The sequence below is a fragment of the Amblyomma maculatum genome, chromosome 1 (genome assembly GCF_055883805.1).
Source record: "Amblyomma maculatum isolate TAMU_Amacu chromosome 1, ASM5588380v1, whole genome shotgun sequence".
In the NCBI taxonomy this organism is placed as follows: Eukaryota; Metazoa; Arthropoda; class Arachnida; order Ixodida; family Ixodidae; genus Amblyomma; species Amblyomma maculatum.
Window position 1 is genome coordinate 460,890,082 of NC_139344.1, and position 23,261 is coordinate 460,913,342.

At 46.4% G+C, this 23,261-nt stretch overlaps 1 pseudogene; it reads left to right on the forward strand.

Moving 5' to 3' along the window:
- The first annotated feature begins 10,448 nt into the window (after positions 1-10,448).
- On the forward strand, positions 10,449-11,673 carry LOC146209784 (uncharacterized; annotated as a pseudogene).
- Positions 11,674-23,261: the final 11,588 nt, after the last annotated feature.

The following is a 23,261-nucleotide window of genomic DNA, read 5'->3' on the forward strand; positions in this document are numbered from 1 at the left end:
TGTGCTGAGATTGGTTAAGTAGTGCCTAGTCATTGTAGTGATAACCACTCATAGCTGAGCATGCTCCCTTATTTTCAGTCAGTTGCGGCTATTTAAAGTCGTCGTTCGACATATTGGTCGCTACATAGGCATGGTAAATCATGCCCAGTAATTGCAGTGATTACAACGTATTAGCTAAGCATGACTACTCATTTTCACCTAATAGTGGTCATTATTAATCGTTGTTTGAGATATTGGTCGTTCGATAGGGATTTTATTTATGATCATTGTATAACTCAGTATTCATTAACCGTATCGATATCTATCGAATAACTTTTATTCCCGACCGATCCCTAATTTCCCTCCTCATATATCTGTTATTAGCAAGTGTCACATCATCGGACATATCTGATGCACAGACCCAGATTAGACGCACAGATCCGAAGCACAGATAACATGCACAATTCTCGGGCATGTGATTTCGTTCCGTCAGGCTAGAAAGGCTGTCGCTTTAAAAGAAAAGAATAGTACTGCTCCGGCGAAATTTGAGGGATGATGGACACCATTTTGCGTGGCCTAAAGTGGAAGACATGTCTGTGATACTTCGACGACATTGTTGTCTTTTCTCTTGATACTGACACGCACCTCTACCGTCTGAAGCACGTTTCGAGCTGCCTATCTGATGTCGGACTGCAGCTGAATTTGAAAACACGTCGTTTTGCCGCCCGACAGCTCACCATTCTCGGCCACGTTGTCTCCAAAGAAGGTGTATCTCCAGACCCTGCCAATCTTCGGGCCGTAGCAGCCTTTCTCAAACTGACTTTCATCAAAGGTATACGTGGCTTCCTCAGGCTGTGCTCTTACTTTCGCTGCTTTACTAGCAATTTTGCTTCTATTGCTGCTCCTTTGACAGAACTTCTTTCCGGCAGTTTCGACCTTTCGCAGAGGTCGCCAACGTGCGAAGATGCCTTCAATGATTTACGCCGCATACTCACGGCACCGCCTGTCCTGCGTCACTCCGACCCCATAGCACCTACCGAGGTTTGCACGGACGCCAGTGATGTTGATCTCGGCGCTGTGCTCGCTCAGTGCAAATCAGTCGGTACTGAATACATCGTCGCCTATGCTAGTCATACACTCACGAAGGCTCAATCCAATTACTCTGTTAACGAAAAGAGTGCTTAACGATTATTTGTCCTCTTAATAATTTCCACCCTTACCTCTATGGCCGCCCTTTTGAAGTAGTAACGGACCATCATGCACTTTGCTGGCTTTCCTCACGGAAAGACCCCTCTGGCAGGCTGGCAAGGCTCTCCGCTTTCAGGAATATGGTTTCCGCGTTGTTTACTGCTCCGGACGCAAGCATCACGACGCCGATGCACTTTCATGCTGCCCCCTTACAGCTGAGGTCACGAGCCTTTCCTCTTCCGAGGATTCCCCGCCGTCGCTTCACATCAATGACATGCCATCAGCGCAGCAACAAGATCCTTGGATAAATTCCCTCCTCGTTTTATCTCCAATCCCACGGCTGCTTCTTCATCGCGTTCTCTCCGCCGCCATTCTTCCCACTTTGCCATTTGCGATGACCTCCTGTACGACCGCAACTACTTCGCAGATGACCGCAAGTGTTTGCTAGTTATTCCCCGGCAGCTACGTTCGCAAATTTGTTACTATTTTCACGCTGACCCACCATCCGGTCACGCGGGCGTCGTCAAGACATACACTCGTCTCAGGCTGCGTTAATACTAGCGGGGCATGTGAACCTTCGTACTCAAGTATGTTCGCTCATTCCTCACCTGTCAACGTCGCAAGCCATCTCCTCAATGTTCTGCTGGAGAGTTGCTGCAGTTACCTTTCCCACCACGCCTTTTCGACCGCGTCGGCATTAAATTGTATGGGCCGCTTCCTTACACTGCAGCCGGAAACCGCTGGGCTATCGTAGCCGTTGATCACCTGACGAGGTATGCAGAAACTGTCGCACTTACATCTGCCACAGCGGCAGAAGTAGCTTCATTCATTTTGCAGCGACTGTTCCTAGCCACGGCGCACCTCGAGCGCTTCTTAGCCACAGAGGACGCGTTTTCTTGAGTGACGTTGTGAAAGCCTTGCTAACGATGTGCAGCATTATTCACAGAACCACCTCCGCCTGTCATCCCCAGACTAATGACCTCCCTGAGCGTTTCAATCGTACCATTGGCGACATGCTCTCTATGTATGTCGCCTCCAACCTCTCATATTAGGACCTCGTCCGTTTGTATGTCACTTACGCTTACAATACCGCAAAAGTCTGCTACTCGCTTCTCTACTTTTATTGCGGAAGGAATACTAAGCGCACTTTCAAGCTTTTGCGTGACCCAGCCGCAGTTGCATCTTACCCACGTGAGGCTGTGACGATACACGGGCTGGCAGGAACTGCCAACTTGGGTCTCTTGTTTCACTAGGGAAGGTTATGTCAGAATCAGCCTGCTAGGACCTTGCATTCACGACCTCTATAGGCCACTGGCAAGTTCATAATGATTGGTTAAAGAGGGGCCGTATAATGAATGAATGAATGAATGAATGAATGAATGAATGAATGAATGAATGAATGAATGAATGAATGAATGAATGAATGAATGTTTATTCCGCTTTTGTCGTACAAAAAGCGCGGGTGACGAAAAAAAAGCAGTTCGCAATGACCGCTTGACGGGCTCCGCCGCCCATAAGGTCGACGATGAACAGCAGTGGCAGTTTGTGCGATATAAAATGAACAACTCGCGCGTTACAAAATGAGACAGTGCTTTGAAACAGAAACAAAAGTTATACAATGACAAGGAAAAAGTAAAAATGAATTGTCTATATACGCATTCCTTATCAATACAACCTAATCAGAGAACATTTCTCAGAGGAAAGAAAAAGACATTTTGTTCATGTTGCTGTCAAGAAAAGTGTTCAAACACATTGGCAGTATATATTTCAACATAGGAAAACCATAGTTTGTTCTACATCTGGGTATCTCAAACATTTCAGGGTTTCTTGTATCATAGGGCGTGTTGTGTGGCACCAGCTGTACAATGCGGGACAAAAATGGGTCATTTCGTACGGTATGTTTTTTTATAAAAACAAGTAATGTTGACTGAGGAAGAAGAAAAAGAGAAGAAGAAGAAGAACGCTCGGTCTCCCGCATGTAATGCTTTCGCTCAGTATTTGTTTCAGCAGCGTTGAACCTTTGTCATTTTTTTCTCTTCTACGACGATCACCCCGCTGTTGCAATAGATACCATGATATCAGCCAGACATATTAGAGTATACTCCTGCGTCTCAAGCCATCCAGCATGTAGATGACTGTCGACAAATTGCTCGCGCAATCACGGCTAACACCCAGTACTGTCATCAATCAAACCATGACAAACAACACTCGGCATCGGAATTTTTGTCTGGCGCTCTTGTGTGGCTGTGAGTACCTTCCAGTGCTCCTCGACTGTCTTTGAAATGTTTTGCTAAACACCATGCCCCATTCCGTGTTCTGGAGCACACCTCTCCGGTTAATTTCCTGGTGGAACCTCTTACGCGGTTTCATGATCTACGCTGGCGCGGACGCGAGGTCGTTCACGCTCGGCGCCTCAAACCCTGTTACGACCCTGCCGTCTTCTTCAAGCCGTAATTCGCCAGGATGGCTCCTCTTCGTCCCACGGGTAACTATGAAGAAGAAGTGTACGGGGAACGCCCCAGTCAGTGGCATCGTGATCGTTGCGCGTGTTGATTGTGTTCGCTGTCGGTCGCTGATCTGCCAAATCTGATTACCTCAAAACCACCATCTTAAAATATATATATATATATATATATATATATATATGTGTGTGTGTGTGTGTGTGTGTGTGTGTGTGTGTGTGTGTGTGTGTGTGTGTGTGTGTGTGTGTGTGTGTGTGTGTGTGTGTGTGTGTGTGTGTGTGTGTGTGTGTGTGTGTGTGTGTGTGTGTGTGTGTGTGTGTGTGTGTGTGTGTGTGTGTGTGTGTGTGTGTGTGTGTGTGTGTGTGTGTGTGTGTGTGTGTGTGTGTGTGTGTGTGTGTGTGTGTGTGTGTGTGTGTGTGTGTGTGTGTGTGTGTGTGTGTGTGTGTGTGTGTGTGTGTGTGTGTGTGTGTGTGTGTGTGTGTGTGTGTGTGTGTGTGTGTGTGTGTGTGTGTGTGTGTGTGTGTGTGTGTGTGTGTGTGTGTGTGTGTGTGTGTGTGTGTGTGTGTGTGTGTGTGTGTGTGTGTGTGTGTGTGTGTGTGTGTGTGTGTGTGTGTGTGTGTGTGTGTGTGTGTGTGTGTGTGTGTGTGTGAAGGAAAGAAGCCAACAGTCGGCGAGGCCAAGGAAAGCGTTGGGGATGGTACTTTATGTATTTTTTATAATGTTTACTTGCATAATCACAGAAATGAGTAATGTAATCTGTTTAGGGGAAAGATAATAAACACAAAGTAGAAGAAAAGAAGAAGAAGGGTGGCGCTGGTGAACACTCTCAAGGTTCTTATACAGACAACATAAATACCTAAGCAAGTAGCAGGGGGGACAGCGGCCGATGTAGCTCAGTTGGAAGAGCACCGCACGCGATATTCGGAGGTCGTGGGTTCGGTTCCCACCATCGGCACGTTGTTCTTTCTTCTACTTTGCGTTTACTTATCTTTCCCCTAAACAGATTACATTACTCATTGCTGTAACTATCCAAGTAAACATTATAAAACAATACATAAAGTTCCATCCCCAACGCTTTCCTTGGCCTAGCCGACTGTTGGCTACTTTCCTTCATGTATTATAACGAGCACCCTAATTTCCCCTCAATTGATCTGCTTGTAGCGTACGGGGGTCTCGGTTCTGGCAGTCTTGAAGCCATAGGGAGCGTAAGAGGGATCTAGCACAGTTTTCGCCCTCGCTCTCGATCACGTTTTACGTGACGCTGGCGGTAACAAAGGACGTTCCACGTCCGCCGCTATGGTTGAGGGTGGTGCTGGTGAACACTCCCAAGGTTCGTATACAGACAACATAAATACCCAAGCAAGTAGCAGGGGGGACAGCGGCCGCTGTAGCTCAGTTGGAAGAGCACCGGACGCGTTATTCGGAGGTCGTGGGTTCGGTTCCCACCATCGGCACGTTCTTTTTTCTTCTACTTTGTGTTTAATTATCTTTCGCCTAAACAGATTACATTACTCCTTTCTGTGATTATCCAAGTAAACATTATAAAAAATACTTAAAGTACGATCCTCAACGCTTTCCTTGGCCTCGCCGACTGTTGGCTTCTTTCCTTCATGTATTATAACCAGCACCCTCATTTCCTCTTAATTGATCTCTCTCTCTCTCTCTCTCTCTCTCTCTCTATATATATATATATATATATATATATATATATATATATATATATATATATATATATATATATATATATATATATATATATATATATACTTGCGAAAAAGACGTTCTTGGCTACAGAAGAAATAAATAGCGAAGATCATTAACACTTCATTTATTCTTCGTCGGCGTTTCGACCGGGGTCCGGTCTTTTTCAAAACTCTGGTTACATTACTTGTGTTTCAGTTTTAAAGGTTTGAAGATTGTACAGACGCAAGAAAGAACCACTAAAAAAAGGGAGGAGGAGAAGGAAGACGTCCATGGGGGAGAAAGAGAGGACAAAACATGAGTATGGGCGAGTGGTCAAACCAAGAAAATGCGGGGAGCGTGAAGGTTCTGAAGGCCCGGAAAGAGGGGGCAAGCAGATTAGCAAAAAACAAAAAAGGAGATGGCAGCGGAGAAGAAAAGCAAGAGGGGGGATGGAATGGGGAGAAAATGAACAGAAAACGTTTGGTATGGTCTCAAACGACGGCACCGGCTATGTCTCTTCGAGAAGGCAGTTAAATAAATACAGGTGTACAGGGCTACGGTTATCTTCACAGTGAATCTGTTACTTGGAATGCTTCGATAGGTTAGTGGCCCCGAAGGGCCGACAGGATTCCCGGGTGTTCATTTATGCCGCAATCCACTGTATTAAATTTATGAATAAAATACGACTCACGGTGCTCACGCTCATGATTAGTTCTGAAGTTGCTTTGTAGTAGAGTAACCTTTAGTTTATTGAATTCATGACCTGTTTAATTAGTGTGCTTGGATAGGGTAAGGTTAGGTAGTGACTTGGTGTGTGCGCGGTGGTTATTGAATCTTATTCTGAAGGAAGTGTGGGTTTGACCTATGTATTGTGACTGACAGTGGCCACATTCCAGTAGGTACAAAAACGTTTCCCGAGTCGCAGTTAAGGTTTTCTTTAATGTCATGTTTGAAAGCTGAATGTGTGCTGTTAGCCTGTTTTGTTGTCTTCATGTGTTTGCACAACTGGCATCGACTTTTGCGACAAGGTAGCCAACCTGCAGGAGGTGGTTTATTTACTTTAGTGTGAGCTACTTAATTTTGTATATTTTTTGGCCTTCTGTAGGTTACGCGTGGAGGATTTGAAAAGCTTTTCGAGCGTCGGTCACTCTGCTCAATAATATTAAAGTGCTTCTTCAAAATTTTATTGATGTTAGGGGCGTTATTTGTGAAAGCTAGAATCAGGTTTGAGGGGTGAGGATTGGAAGGTGCAATTTGACGTTTCCTGAAAATATTCTCACGACTTAGTTTGGTAACCTTATTAATAGCGTCGTTAATGATGGGAGCATGATAGTGTTGGTTATATATATGTATATATATATGTGTGTGTGTGCCTGTGTGTGTGTGTGTGTGTGTGTGTGTGTGTGTGTGTGTGTGTGTGTGTGTGTGTGTGTGTGTGTGTGTGTGTGTGTGTGTGTGTGTGTGTGTGTGTGTGTGTGTGTGTGTGTGTGTGTGTGTGTGTGTGTGTGTGTGTGTGTGTGTGTGTGTGTGTGTGTGTGTGTGTGTGTGTGTGTGTGTGTGTGTGTGTGTGTGTGTGTGTGTGTGTGTGTGTGTGTGTGTGTGTGTGTGTGTGTGTGTGTGTGTGTGTGTGTGTGTGTGTGTGTGTGTGTGTGTGTGTGTGTGTGTGTGTGTGTGTGTGTGTGTGTGTGTGTGTGTGTGTGTGTGTGTGTGTGTGTGTGTGTGTGTGTGTGTGTGTGTGTGTGTGTGTGTGTGTGTGTGTGTGTGTGTGTGTGTGTGTGTGTGTGTGTGTGTGTGTGTGTGTGTGTGTGTGTGTGTGTGTGTGTGTGTGTGTGTGTGTGTGTGTGTGTGTGTGTGTGTGTGTGTGTGTGTGTGTGTGTGTGTGTGTGTGTGTGTGTGTGTGTGTGTGTGTGTGTGTGTGTGTGTGTGTGTGTGTGTGTGTGTGTGTGTGTGTGTGTGTGTGTGTGTGTGTGTGTGTGTGTGTGTGTGTGTGTGTGTGTGTGTGTGTGTGTGTGTGTGTGTGTGTGTGTGTGTGTGTGTGTGTGTGTGTGTGTGTGTGTGTTAATATTTGTTTGCAAAATCTTCCGCTGTCGGCCTGGTAAAGTCTATTATGAGGGAACCTTCTTGTGGCAAATTTTTCATGGCTGGATTGAACTGACCTCAGATCATATTTCGTCTTCTAAACGAGTTATAAAAATGTGAGATATCTTCACACTCCCAAAGAAAACTGTCCATTTTGTTTTCTGCCCCAAATCCATAGAAACATATATTTTACAATTATTTCCTTTGGTCTTACAATACCATACATAGCAACCTTATAGGACACAGACGAGTGTGATTATATAGGTACTTGGCTCTGTAGTGTTATAAAATATTCACTAAAAGTATCCTATCAAACTGCTGAAAGATTTTATATTCCGAGCCAAAGGCCTACCTGCCATTAAAACGGCAGAGGTGAGATACGCTGTAAGACGAGTCAGTTTCTTTGGCAGCTGTATTGCATCAACGGTATTACTCATATCTTCGTTGAGTATGCAATTTAGAAATACATTCTGTGCATGGATCCTTGGTTTTCAAACGACTTCCTGACAGCTTAGTTCAAGGACGGCGAGAATACATGAAAATATTACTCCTTATTAATTCTTCACCCAAGAATGTCGCCGTTGTTTGGGCGGGACAACATTGATAGTATTAAACCACATCCTTTCGGAATTAAGAAAGCGTTGAGCAGCTGAGGCAACACCACCTAGACTAAGGAGAAGGCCTGCGCAAGTCCCCCTCTCCACGGTTCTACGTCACGACAGAGAGATCTGAGGTGGGATCGGCGGCGGCACGCGCGAGCGAAGCGAACTGAAACGACTTGGCCTGACTTTCGGCTACAGCTATACTCGCATCCAGCCTCAAAAGTGCGTGCGGGCCCGGAAGATTCATTTATAGAGTACAAGCATAAACGGACCCTCTTGCGAAACATATTATATATATATATACTGGTATTTACTTGAACTGCTTTTTCTGTAATGCACTGTTCCGGCTCAAAATAAGCGAATGTTTTGGACTAGAAAACACAGACGTATCGAGTTTAACGGCATCAGTTTAAGTGTCTGGCAACTTCTACCCACGGCGGGAGACATGCAGTGGTGTGTCGCGGCTCACGTTGTCGGTGTGCGTGTTTTCGACCAGTGTTTGTCATGTTTCTAACCCGTGCTGCACAGGAGCTTAAGAGCAAGGTACCTACAATGCTTGGGTGCTGTTGTGCACCAAACTGTCGCTCGAACTACTCCAATGGGCCTAAAGCGCGCGTGTGCAAGTTTCCAACGGTCGCGGTTCAAAATTCGGCGTTGACAAAGGCTGTGCCGCGGAAAGACTTCACACCGACGAAGTGCACTGTGGTAAGAAAGCGTCGCTTTTTGCTTCCTGATACTAGTGCTGCTATTCACCACTATTTGATTTAGCGCAGTATATTATTGTGTAGGCATGCCCATATCGAGTGTGTACTCGATTCGGACAGCACAGCTACTAATAATCGAGCCGCATTCGCTCTGTTTTTCAGCCTAAATTATCTCCTTGTGTAAAAAAAGAAAGTTACTTCGCTAGCGGGCACGTGATAGTAGTTGCCGTAGTAAATGACTTGTTTAGAGCCGAGTTAGCTGCTCGCTGCGTTAATATATTGGTGGCAGTCGCTGCTCCCACCTTACACAGCTTTTTTATATTTACGTTCCAGCTTTGTGAGCACCACTTCCGCGAAAGCGACTTCGTATCCACGACAAGCTATATGGACAACACTATGGGGAAAGTTATCGAGGTGCCCCTCAAGCTGAGGAAATTGAAGCCCGGTGTAGTCCCAAGCGTCTTTCCGAATTGCCCAGCTTATCTATCTCGTCAGGAAACGTCAGTACGCGAAAACCAGGAAGAAAAGCGCGCTCGACGTGAAGGTGAAGATCTACAGAAAGCCATACGCTTGTCTATTCAGTCCCAAGCATCTGAAGATGAGAAGAATGCCATCATCACATTCCAAGACTTGTTAAAAGCTTCTAATGGACTCACTATGAGCGATGTTTGGACGAAAGTGGTTACTGAAAAACCCCTACTTTTTCTATGTTTCAAAAGCCAAGATGCTCCAGTTGTGCATTGTGCAGTAACAGTATCTTTAGGACTTTCTTTGGGAGTGTACTTTGGCGAAATGAAGGTAACAAAGTTAGGCAGCTTTGTGCTTCCTTCTTCAATCTGCGACTTGAGACAGATCTACAAAGTTCTGACCGCGGTGAAAGACTGCATCAAGGATGCCGCAAATAACGAGCTGCACCTTGAGATTCTGCTGAAGCATGCGATGGAGGTTCTCGACCAAATCTAATCCTCAGTCTTACCATACGAGTGGCAAGTGGAAGTAGTTGAATTTTTGAAACAGCAACTTCAAATCCTCCTAAGCAAAATATCAAATTACCCAGTGGATTTGCTTGTGTTCTGCAGCCTTGTGTTCACGATATGTCCTGGTGCGTACAGATTCATAAGAAGTGCAGCAAAGTTAAAACTCCCACATCCCCACACGATAAGGCGCATATGTGCTTCCTACAACGTAAGCCCATCTACAGAGCAGCAAGAGGCTTTTTTTTTGTCTTACGCGAAACGGTTGGCATCAACCCTAACCGACCATGAGCGCTTCGTGACACTTATGATGGATGAGATTCACTTGCGTGCAGCGTTTGAGTATAAGGGTGGATATGTCACAGGTGTGGCAGCCAACAAAGAAAAAGCAGCAAAGACTGCATACGTCTTTATGATACAAAGCTTGCTGTCTTCCAACAAAGATGTCGTACACATACTTCCAGTGGCACAAATAGAAGCAAAACAGCTCCATGAATTTCTTAATCTGCTGATAAAGCAGCTGTAAGACTTTGGAATCCAAGTGGTTGCTGTAGTTTCGGAAAACAACTCCATAAACCGCAAGGCCATGTCATTTTTGCCAGTCCTCCCAAGATCAGCATTGTGTACAAGCACCCATCGAATCCTTCAAGACCGTTGTTTTTTATTCTGAACTCAGTTCACATCTTGAAGTGTATCAGAAATAACTGGTTGAGCCAGCGCAACAGTGGGAAGTGTATCTTCTTTCCAGATTTCAATGCCTTTTCAGAAAGCCAACCTATGCTAACTGCCTCCTTTAACACTTTGTGCAAGCTGTATGAGGAAGAAAAAAATAAGCTTTTCAGACTCGCTCCAACTTAGTCACCAAAGGTATTAAATCCTTCCAATATGGAGCGACAAAACATGAAACTCGCACTCAGGATCTTCAACAATTCGACAGTTGCAGCGCTGAAGACTACCAAAGCGGCACTCGAGCATACGAATGGTACATCCGAATTTATAAGCATTGTATTGACATGGTGGAACATAGTGAATGCCAAGACACCGTTCAAAGGTCAACGCCTCCGAGATGCATTGCAACAGCCTGTAAAGACACTGCCTTGCGATCAATCTGAATTTTTGAACAAGATTGTAGACTGGTTGGTTCACTGGGAGAGCTTGAAGCATGATACTGGTAAGCTCACTCGAGAAACGCATACAGCACTGCGTCATACTTCACATGCCCTTGTTGAGGTGTCAACATACTGTATTGAAGAGCTCGGCTTCAAGTATGTTTTGCTTGGAGGTTTCAAACCGACTGCTGGGGGACCGATTTGGCAGATACAGACAGTTGTCTGGAGCTCAGTACCACGTTTCCATACGCCAAATTTATGAATCTGAGCAGAAGCTGAGACTCCAAAAGCTTCTTGAGCTGCCTGACCTGGATGCCATTGCGCCTTGTGTTCGCACCGCTGATCTGCAAATCATTGTCAAGCAGTTTGATGTTGCGGTGACAGAAGATGACATAAAGCAAAAGGAGCCTATGTTGTAAGCCATTACCTATGTTGCTGGATACTGCGCACATGCTGCACTGAAGAAACTTCTCTGCCACTCTTGCTGAGAAAACCTGATTCTCGAGAATCGGCTCATTGAATTGGAAGATGACGCACTAATTCAGAATGCAACGCGCGGTGGGCTAAAGTTTCCACGTTCAGCTGTTATACATGCCGTCCTTACAATGAAAATAGTACTTGACAAGCTAAGAGGTGCAAAGTACGCAGCATCATTCTTTGCGTGTGCGAAACAGAAAGACGTTCTTGTAAGCCTCACGACATCCCTTCTTAAAGGCAATGAAGACCTGGACAGCTGTGACTGCGGCCACTCTCCTGAACTGGTATTAGATTATATTCTCAGTGCTGCTGCCAACACATTGCTGAACAACCTGTGCAAAGTTCAAAACAATAAACTAGATTAGACCAAGCAGAGCAAGACGGCGAAACGAAAACTCAAACCTCTTGAAGCATAAATCTGCTTTCGCTTTAGTTATGGTGCCTATCTTTATCATAATTCACTCAATATGAATGTGCCATCATATGTCATCAAATATGAAAAATAAATCTGCTTTCAAATGAAAATTTGTGCCTGTCTTAACGTTTATTCAACTAATTCTGCACGAAAGTGTAAATGTTCTCGCAACTTCTCTCCTGCCATTAAAGAAAAAGCCAGATGAATTGTATCAAACTTCTCATTTATTTCAAGACTGACAATATTGGGCAAAACTGGTAACGCAAGTATAACAGGTGGCTCCAGTAGCAGCGTAGAGTAAAGAAAGAACGCGACCGCGTAGGGTGAAGCCGACTTTCAGGTTGATGTCACTACGATGACGTCACACAACCTTGAACAGGCCTTGTAGTCTAGGTGGTGTTGGCTGAAGGAAGCCTTAACACGAGGACAACTCACCTTTGACACGGTGTTATGGCTTGAAGTCTCTCCTGTTGTCAGACACAAAGCGTTATGCTGCGACCGGTACTTATATATGCAATGGCCTGAATGAAAAAAGAAACACAATGCCGGCACGAACTCCAGGGCAGTGACAATGACAGATAGAAATTTTGACAGTTGATTGACAATGCAATCAAAACTGCATATCGACTCCGTATGATTCTGTTTAACATGAGATGGCAGTGAGCTTCGATAAAGGGTCGCTATTCGTACCTGTTTAAGCGAATGACAAACCGTCAGCATATATTAATGTAAAAATCATCAGCCACTGCCACTATGTTATCTATATTTGCAATGACATTGTCTGTCTTGTCCTTTATCGCATACATCCGATTTTTGCCTACAACTAAAGTCATCTTTACCGCTTTCAGGCTTTTTTGGGTATCAGAATTCTTTAAAGCTTGTTAATGCCCCCTACGCTATAGCTTGGACACTTCGCAATTTGAAAGAAACTTTCATAGAAGCCATTGTCATGCTTTTAAAACACCAGCGTGAATTGCTTTCAAGATGCCAGAGAAAAGACCTGGTTTTTGAAGCCTTATACCTTTGCCCTGGGAACGATATGAGCGATACAAAAATTCTTCTTTCGTCTTTCGAAGGAGCATTGTCTGACCCAGGCACTTAGAAGAGAAAATGCCCCACCACCGTATCTTATCGCATCGCATGTGTGCACAGGGAGTCATCCATTTAGTGACATCAGTCCCTTTCAATCGTCTTGCCCGCTGAATAATTTGAAACCGAATAGCCAGACTTTCCTACCCCAAACATAGGGCTTATTGATTAGTTGTGACGGCTTTGCTGGTTCTGTCCTCCCTGCTAATTTCCAGATGTTCGCATCTGAAAGTAATCAGAGAGACCGTATCTTAAAACAGATTACCTGTATCCTGTGTAGCTGTCCTACAAACTAGCTCTTCTGCGAACACGGAAATCATGTCCTCGAAAATATTGGTCATTACTTCTAAACTAAAGCCGCCTTTCTTTGCTTAAAAGTTGGAAATCAGTTCTGCAGCGCGAGACGCAATTGGTTTGCATTCACTATTTCCGCTAAATCGTTGCCGGCATTGTTCATTATTAGTTGCTTCCGTTCTGTATTGAAATCTAGACGAACAAGATACCTCAAACCTGTGACCAGTGCTTCGCACCTTGCTGATGAATTTTATGTTGTGCTCATTCCCGAGTTGAAGCTCTATAAGAAATCGTTTTTGATTTATTCGTATGATTCAGGCATTTATTTTCCCCTTTCGTTGTTCTGTTGACTGAAGGCGGTATTCAGGTTTCATATATTATATCGTTAAATCAACTTTATATACTCCTAGCTCCCTCTTGCTATATCTGGAGCCAATTCTAATCGAATTCGGCAATGTGTACACTATATTGTGTTTGTATGCTATCCCTTGCCAGAGAAAGCTTTCGATCACCGGTTATATATTGCTAAATGTAGGCTTTAGTCCCATAGAACCTTCTATTTATAGCGCTTACTAAGCTTAATTACTGTACCTACAATCCTCTGATGTTGTATAGAAATTAATGTTTCTGGCTATATGCTTACTCAACAGGAATACTACACCTATTTCTCGTCTCTCCTCCGAATCACGATAGCAGATTAAATGTTAGCCCTTAAGCGTAGTATATGCTTTATTATCCGTATAGGATAATTCCTCGAACAAGGATTACTCTTTGGTAACCAACACCAACAATACCAAAGCAGTGTTATTCCAGTTTTCAGACAACAGTTGTGAAGTACCACACTTATGCTTTCTTTACAAACAAAAAACAAACTCGCACGAGTTTCAAGCGTTAAAGGGTAGGTAATCGAAAACATTTTTTGTTTCATTTTGAGACGTAACAGCAACGAATTCGATATAAAGCCCTCTGTCAAGTAGAATATAAGTTTCGAGCATATATATATTGAGAAATATTTTGTACAAAAAATAAGAGGAAATTGAAACGGATAGCAAGTTTGAGTCAACCTAGGAAGCTAATGACCCAGCCACAAAACGTATTGCATGCGCGAAGATTAGCTAAACTGGCGGGTGTAAGTGCCAGCTGTGGTCGCTGTTTATCTGAAGTGACCAGAATGGTAGATAAGATTTGGTCTGCTACAGACGTAGGGCAAACATATGGCAATGCATTCAATGGCGCCCATTACATAAAGTAATAATTGGGGTCGAGGGCCAAGCCTTCCTAGCAGTGTTACCATAGGGCGAGACAACGAACAGGCAGCAGCATGGGAGAGTTTGCAGAACCTGATGTTTATGTACATGTTGATGCAAAAACCTCGATAACAAAGTACATGCCCATCCTTCAGTACAGTATATGCCTCATTCGGCCTCCTAACCTCACTAAGCCCTATGATATCCCATTTCATACTCTCTAGTTCCTCTAACAGCACTGCTTAACTAGCTTCACTAGCTAGGGTTCTAGCGTTAAACGTTGCCAGGGTCAGTTTCCAATGGCGGCCTGTCCAGCGGCCTATTCAGCCTGACCAGAGAGGCGACAAAGTAGGTTTCTTTGTCAATAAGTATATAGCCGGTAATATAGATGAATTCTATAGTATTAATGAAAGGGTGCCAGGCATCGTTATTAGGCTTAACAAGCGATATAAACTGCAGGTTGTACAGGCCTACGCACCTACATGTAGTTATGATGACCAGGAAGTTGAAAGCTTCTATGAAGATGTAGAATCGGCAATGCGAAAAGTAAAGACGCAGTATACAGTACTAATGGGCGACTTCAACGCCAAGGTAGGGAAAAAGCAGGCAGGAGACCAGGCAGTAGGTGACTATGGCATTGGTTCTAGGAATAGCAGGGGGGAGTTACTAGTTAAGTTTGCAGAGCGCAATAACTTAACAATCATGAATACCTTCTTCAGCAAACGGAAGAGCCGGAAATGGACATGGAAAAGTCCTAACGGGGAGACTAAAAATGAAATTGACTTCATAATGTGTTCAACCCCCGCCATTATGCAAGATGTAGAGGTAATCAGGAAAGTGCGATGCAGTGACCACAGGATGGTGAGGTCCCGAATTAGCCTGAATCTGAAGAAGGAACGCACCAAATTAGTAAAAAAGAAACCCAAATTAGCGGTGAGGGGGAGGGCAGAAGAGTTCAGGATCTCATAACAGAATAGATATTCAGCTCAAAAAGAGAATGGCGACATTACCCTAGAAGCAATGAACAATAATTTCAGAGATATGATTACTGACTATGCGGTAGAAGTAGGCGGTAGGGTAGTTAGAGAGGATACCGGTAAACTGTCTAAGGAGACGAAAGATTTGATTAAGAGACGCCAGAGTATGAAAGCTTCCAATCTAACAGACCAGATTCAATTGGCCGAGATATCAAAGCTAATCAATAAGCACAAAGTGGCCGATATAAGGAAGTATAACATGGAGGAAAATGAGCATGCTGTAAAGAACGGGGGAAGCCTTAAAGCGGTAAAGAAGAAATTGCGCATGTATGCGATAAGGGACAAGGAGGGCAACGTCATCACGAATATCGACAAGATAGTCAAAGTAGCCGAGAAGTTCTATACAGATCTCTACAGTAGCCAAAGTAGTCAGGACCGTAAAGAGATTGACGGTAGGGAAAAACAGCCAGACGTTCCGCCAGTTATGAAGGACGAGGTCAAGAAAGCATTGGAAGCTATGAAAAGGGGGAACTCAGCTGGAGAGGATCAGATAACTACAGATTTGCTGAAGGACGGAGGGGATATCTTGTTAGAAAAGCTGGCCACCCTGTATACGCAGTGCCTGGTGTCATCGACAGTACCGGAACCATAGAAGAATGCAAACATTATCCTCATTCTCAAGAAAGGGGACTCTAAGGACCTTAAATATTACAGACCAATCAGCTTACTGTCTGTTACGTATAAGGTATTTACTAAGGTAATCGCTAATAGAATCAGGACCACCTTAGACTGCAATCAAGCAAAGGATCAGGATGGTTTTCGGAAACGGTACTCTACTATCGATCATATCCATACCATAAATCATAGAAAAATGCTCGGAATATAACTAGCCCTTATACATAGCATTCATTGATTACGAAAAAGCATTTGACTCAGTTGAGACTTCGGCGGTAATGCAGGCATTGCGAAATCAGGGGGTAGACGAGCCGTATGTGAAAGTGCTGGAGATATATATATAGTGGCCGCACAACAACCATAGTTCTCCATAAAGAAAGTAACAAAATTCACATAAAGAAAGGTGTTAGGCAAGGAGAGACGATCTCCCTAGTACTATTCACAGCTTGCTTAGAGGAAGTATTCAGAGACTTGGAAACTTGGAATGGGAGCAGTTAGGGATAAGGGTAGATGGAGAATACCTCAGTAATCTGCGATTTGCTGATGACATTGCCTTGCTAAGCAACTCGAGGGATGAACTGCAAATAATTATTGGTGACCTAGACAGGAAAAGTAGAAAGGTAGGCTTGAAAATCAATATGCAGAAGACTAAGGTAATGTTCAACAGCCTCGAAAAGGAACCGCAGTTTACGTTAGGTAGCGAAGTACTGGAAGTAGTAGGCGAATATGTCTACTTAGGACAGGTACTAACCGCAGATCCCGACCATGAAAAGGAAATAAGAAGAATAAGATTGGGATGGAGGCCATTTGGCAAGCACTCAGATTGTGACTAGCAGCTTGCCGGGATCGCTAAAGAGGAAAGTATATAATAGTTGCATCTTACCTGTACTCACCTATGGGGCTGAAACGTGGAGGCTAACCAAGAGAGTTCTACTTAAGTTGAGGACAACCCAGAGGGCTATGGAACGAAAAATGGTAGGGGCAACATTAAGAGATAGTAAGCGTGCAGAGTGGGTCAGAGAAATAACTCAGGTTACCGACATACTAGTGCCAATTAAGAAGAAATGGGCATGGGCAGGACATGTAGTGCGAAGAGAGGATAACCGCTGGTCGCTTAGGGTAACAAACTGGATTCCAAGGGAAGGAAAGCGTAGCAGGGGGCGGCAGAATGTTAGGTGGACAGATGAGGTTGAGAAGTTCGCAGGGGTCAAGTGGATGCAGCTAGCACAGAACCGGGTTAAGTGGAGAAATATGGGAGAGGCCTTCGTCCTGCAATGGGTATAGTCAGGCTGATGATGATGATGATGTTGAAAAAACACGAACTCAGAAGAGATCAGAGTTGCTAGTAGACAAAACGTCACGCATTAACTAGCGTGCGCGGTACCCAGCTTCCTAGCTGATGAAGTATGGTTCATTTGATGAAGTTGTATCATAGGAACACACAGCCCCCAGAGGTGCACTCCACTACGAAGACGGCAGTGTAACCTAATCTCAGCTTTTCCTCTGGCGAGCCCTTTCCGAGGGTCAGCTTCGGTGACGGTGATGATGATTTTGTGCCCCTGGCTAAGGACGGTATTTTGATGCCAGTGGTAACAATTCATCGGTTGAGATGGCTGTGATGAAGTCCGCAAGGTCAAAGCATCTGACTGAAATTCTGCTGGTGAGGATAGCGACCTTCGTTTCCCAGCCCGAGGAAGACACTTTGGTCCATCCTCGGAACTCGGCGTGAAGGTGGCTGGTCGGCACTGATTGTCAAGTGGTGAAGAGAATGAGCCCTTTCCTAGTAACACTGAGTCTCATGGCGAGGTAAAGAGATGAAATGATATGGCTCTTTGCCGCTCCGTACCTTGTTGGCCGCGGCAGCCACAGGGGAATGGGAAACGACCAATGTCGTCACCGGGTCGGCTCCTTTGATATCGTTCGAACAGCGAAGAAAGATCTGGTGGCCTTGATTTTACTTCTGAGGGAATGCGGAGCAACCGCGTCCAGTTCTTAGATTTATGCATCCTTTTATCAGAATGCCGCATCTTCTGATGTAAAAAGCGCGCTATTAAATGCTCTCTACTCTATCATAGCGCCAACTCTTAGTATTTCATATTGGTGAAAGTTAGTAACGGCCTGCAGTGAGCTTTTACAAACAGCTGTAAACACTGTGAAGATGAAAGCTTTGAGGGCCAAGTGAGGCGTCTGAGGGGGGCAGGGCATCTAGCAATTGTGATTTCCAGTGTATCAGAAGGCAGACTGCAAAAGCTCAAGCCCAAGAAGCAGCGTGTAAAGCAGCATGATAGGAATCATTTGCATGTCATTCCGTACCACCGTAGGCTCACGCCAAATCTCAAGAAACATCCAGGAGATACAAAATTAATCTAGCATTTTTAGCGCTGTGCAGCAAGAAAGAGCCTGAAGATTGCGGAATAAAACGTGCGATGCAATTCATGGAATGAACTACGGGAGTGTGTGCGGGATTCCACTTCTATTTGCTAATTCTTACATAAGGACGACTGGTAGATGCGTAAATGAGCGTTGAGCGGAACATGAACGGTGTGTGAATGGTAACTTTGGCGGACATCTGGTAGACTACTTCAAGAAATGCAAGAAGTGCTTTTGTACTTGTCGTGTTTACGCGTCGTCGATGTAGAAAAGCCGTACGCGCTACTCTTAAACTGTTAACTTCGTTTATTCACTAAATAAGAGGGTGCGACCAGCGTCGGCCGAGGCGTTGGCCGAACTGCCGGGCGAAGAACGGAGGGAACGGAGGCCGGAGATGGGGATGGGGCTTGTTTCCCAGAACTAGAGGAGAGTGAGGGAGCCCGCCGTGAGGGGCGTCCCGCTGCGCGCAGGCAGGCGGCAAGTCCTCCCTGCGAAGCGCGAAGAGGGGCGCGAGCCTGTTCATTAGCGCGCACTGCTCCAGTCACAACAAAACGGACGAGCACAGCACATGGAACACAACACTTCCTTCCCCCTTAAAAAGTTGCCTGATAGCGTGCAGATGGTCGGCGAGGACGCGTGGAGACGCGCTGGCTCTGTGCGCACAGGGAAGGACCACTTGTAGGCTGGATGTTGCCCGCTGTGCTTTGTAGGTCTGCCCTGGGTGTAGTCTTTTCTTCTGTGGAGAGATGCCAGGCTATGTGGGAGGATGGTTCAGATGTTCTCGCTGCTGCCGGACCGCTCTCGGAAGGCGTCGTAAATCCACGCAGCTGGTTGAGGTGTCGGCGTGCCACTGTTCCATGTATGCTGACGAGCCAAGAGCGCAGGCCTATGCGTCTCACAACAGTAACTTCCTCCCAGCGTGGTTTTCTGAGAAACTGACGGACGAGGAAGCGCTGCCTCTCAACAAGTGTCCCGCTGCGCGGAATCGGTTTTTCTTCCCGGGTCGTCTCTGTTTCTGGCTCGGGGAGAATATCTGTGAGCTGCGTCCGCATTTCGCGCTCGAACATCATTTTCGCTGGGGTCTGGCTCTTCGTGTTTTGTATTTTTGTGTGCTGCTTGAAAAGAAAACGGGCAAGGCGGCGCTGCAGCGACCCTGTCTGGTCTCTCTCAGGGGCACGTTTTAGCTCGGCCTCGTAGCGCTCAACTTGTCCGTTTGTCGCTGGGTGGTAGGGGGCCGATGTGACTGATGAGATCCCGTTGTCGCGATAAAACTTGGAAATCTCTGCAGATACAAACGGTGTTCCGTTGTCCGACACTCATTGCGGGGAATTCCGAAAGTTGCGAACAGTGATCGGAGGTTGTCAATGACTGCTGCCGAAGTCGTCTGTCGCATTTTCCTTATTTCAAGCCATTTGGTGTAAGCATCTACAAGCACAAGGAAAGTGTAGCCTTCAATTGGGCCTGCAAAATCAATGTGCAGTGTTGCCAACGTGTGTGTGGCTTTTCCCATTCTGGGCGAGGAGCTTTCGGCGGATTGCTCCGGATGCTTTGGCAAGGCTTGCAGTTTCGGACTGTTGTTTCAATGTCGTGGTCAATGTTAGGCCACCACATATAGCTTCTGGCACATGCTTTCATGGCAACGATGCCCCTGTGTCCGGCGTGGGTGAGAGAAATAGCTTGTACGCGTAGCTCTCTCGTAATCAAAACTCGGGATCCTAATAGGATGCAGTCGCGGTGGGTGCTCAAATCTGTAGCTCGCCTGCGGTAAGCGTCGAAGTTTTCCCCTTTGAGTTTGTTCACGTTGCCTTGTTGAACAGCTGTGTAAATTTGGCGTAGAGGTGCGCACTTCTGCGTAGATGCTTCAACTGCGCCTGCTGTAAGCTGGGTTCTGGCAGTGCTTCGAACATAAGAACGTCTCACGGCGGAGGCGGTTCGTCAACTGTTTCGTTCAGTGGCAGGCGGCTCAGCGCTTTGGCATTCTGGTGTTTAGTCCCAATGCGGTAGACCAGATCGTAGTCGTACGCTGAGAGCTTGATGCACCAACGTGTCATTCGCGGAGACAATGTAGGTGGCATAGGCTTTTGTGGCCCCAGAATGCCCAGTAGCGGTCAGTGATCCGTTATAAATATCACCTTTCGGCCGGCAATGTACTGGTGAAAATGTGTCGCCGCGTAGACGATGGCCAGCCCCTCTTTGTCCAGTTGCGCGTAGTTGCGCTCCGCTTGTGACAACGTACGTGAGGTGAAAGCAATCGGGGGGTCTCTTCCTTGGTCATCAGTCTACGAAAGAACCGCGCCGACTCCGTACGGAGATGCGTCGCAAGACAAAAGCAGTAGATTCCTTTCGTAGTAGTGGCTGAGGACTGTACACCTTCGAAGCAGGTGTTTCAGGGCGTCGAATGCTTGCTGATAGCGTGGCGACCATGTCCATTTCACATCTTTCCGGAACAGTTGGTATACGTCGTTGGCCACAGTAGCTCTTTGTTCTAAGAAACGGTCGTAGGACGTTAAGAGTCCGAGAAACGCCTGTAGCTCCTGCTTGTTTGTTGGTGCCCGTGCTTCGGTGATCGCTCGCACTTTGTCTTCGGTCGGGTGGATGCGTTCTGCATCAATTCGGTGTCCCAGAAATTGCACCTCTGACACCGCAAAACAGCATTTTTCTTTGCTTAAACGCAAATTTGTGTTCGCTAGCCTCTCGAGAACTTGCTCCAGGAGCGCTGCATGCTCTTGCGTGGAAGCGCCACTGATTATAACATCGTCTAGGTAGACACAAACTCCTGGGTTTCCTTGAAGTACTTTCTCCATGAACTTGTGAAATATGACCGGGGCTGCAGCTACGCCAAAGGGCAATCTCTTGACCTTGTACAGGCCTTTCACTGTGTTGATTGTCAGTAATTCTGACGCCAGTTCGCTCACCTTCAGTTGTTGATAGGCCTGGGTGAGGTCTAGAGCGCTGAAGACTCTTGCGCCGCGTAGTACACTGAACACTTCTCCAGGTGCCGGTAGAGGGTAAGACGAAGCTTTATTAGCAAGATTTACGGTGCTCCGGTAGTCTCCGCAGAGACGTATTGTTCCGTTCTTCCTGCGAAATACAACCAGTGGTGTGGCCCATTGCGAATGTTATGTCAGCTCGAGGACACCGTGCTGCTCTAGTATGTCCAACTCCCTTTTAACGGAAGCTCTGAGAGCAAAGGGTACCGGCCTGGCCTTGAAAAACTTCGGTTGCGCGCCGCTTAACAACTCCGGTGTGACTGGTGGCCCTTTATTTCCTGTAATTTCTTCAGAGAATACTCTTTCGTATTGCTCCTGCAATTGCTCAATGACGTTGTGGCTCGGCGTTTGGTGTATGCCGCATATCGTCACCCCTAATGGAGAAAATCAGTTTCTCCCTAGAAGGCTTGATCCTGAGCCATTCACAACAAGGCGAGATAGCGTATGGGTCTGGCCGTTGTAACAAACCCGCACGCTGGCAGATCCCAATAGTGGCAAGTTTTGTCCTGACCATGTTCGCAGGTGCGTGTCGTCTTGTTGCAAGGGTGGTGCGTCTGATGGCCACGAAGTTCGGAATGTGGCCTCACTGATCAGAGTACAGGCTGCGCCTGAGTCCATCTCGAACTTAATCAGTTTGTGGTGTACTGTAACTTCGGTAAAAATCTTCGGACGCGTGCCGGGATTCACGGTGTTCAGGTCGTGCAACACTGATGATACTGCTGATGTTGCTCCGTGGGCATCAGATGGCGGCCTATTCTCTGAGGCGTCTACGCTGTGGTTAGGCTGAGAAGGCGACTTTTTATTGGCAAGCTTCCGCTTCATAATGCATGCTTTCTCAATATTCCCTTGCTTGTGGCAAAAATTACACATGGCTGACTGGAATCGGCATCCTTGGGCGTTGTGTTGGCCATCACACCGCCAGCAGCGTTGTACATTTTTGTCCGATTTTGCAGCAACAGAAGGTGTGCGTACCTGGTTGCTTGTTTGATGTACCGGCTCGGTGTTCCGGCGCATCTCTCTCTGCTGGTGACCGGCGCTCTCCGCTCGCACGGCGATGTCGTAAGCTTTGTTAAACGTGAGGTTCCTCTCAGCGAACAGGCGCTGCTGTAGTGACTCGTCACTCGGATCGCACACAAATCTGTCACGTAACATGACGTCCAATGGAAGCATGGTAGTGTTAGCAGATGCTGTGTCTTCATGCTGCCCGGTAGCTGTCCTAGCTGTGGTCAGCGTCCCAAAATTGCAGTCAGCTGCAAGCTTCTTGAGCGCTGCTACGTAGGCGCTCACAGTTTCGCCTTCCAGCTGATCTCGTCAATGGAAGCGGGCTCGGCTGTAAACTTCAGATGGCCTCGGATCGTAGTGCTTTTGAAGGGCTGCAACGATTTCTTCGTAAGGCACTCCCGCTGGTGCGCTTGGCTGAATAAGGGCGCCGACAGTGTCGTAAGTCTGCTCACCGCACAGCGTTAGCAGGTTGGCCCTCTTCAAGGCTGGGTCTGTGATGTTGTTAGCCTCGAAGTAGAACTGGAGGCGTCCAACCCACGATGACCAAGATGAGCCGTTGAATTCTGGTATTAACCCTCGCGTAGCCATGGCTTGTCAATAGCGTTGCGTAGCGCGGGTCAAATCCCCTTCCTCGCCGCCACTGTCGTGTTTTCGCGTCGTCGATGTAGAAAAGACGTACGCGCTACTGTTAAACTGTTAACTTCGTTTATTCACTAGATAAGAGGGTGCGACCAGCGTCGGCCGAGGCGTAGGCCGAACTGCCGGGCGAAGGACGGAGGGAACGGAGGCCGGAACTGGGGATGGGGCTTGTTTCCCAGAACTAGAGGAGAGTGAGGGAGCCCGCCGTGGGGGGCGTCTCGCTGAGCGCAGGCAGGCGGCGAGTCCTCCCGGCGAAGCGTGAACAGGGGCGCGGGCCTGTTCATTAGCGCGCACTGCTCCAGTCAC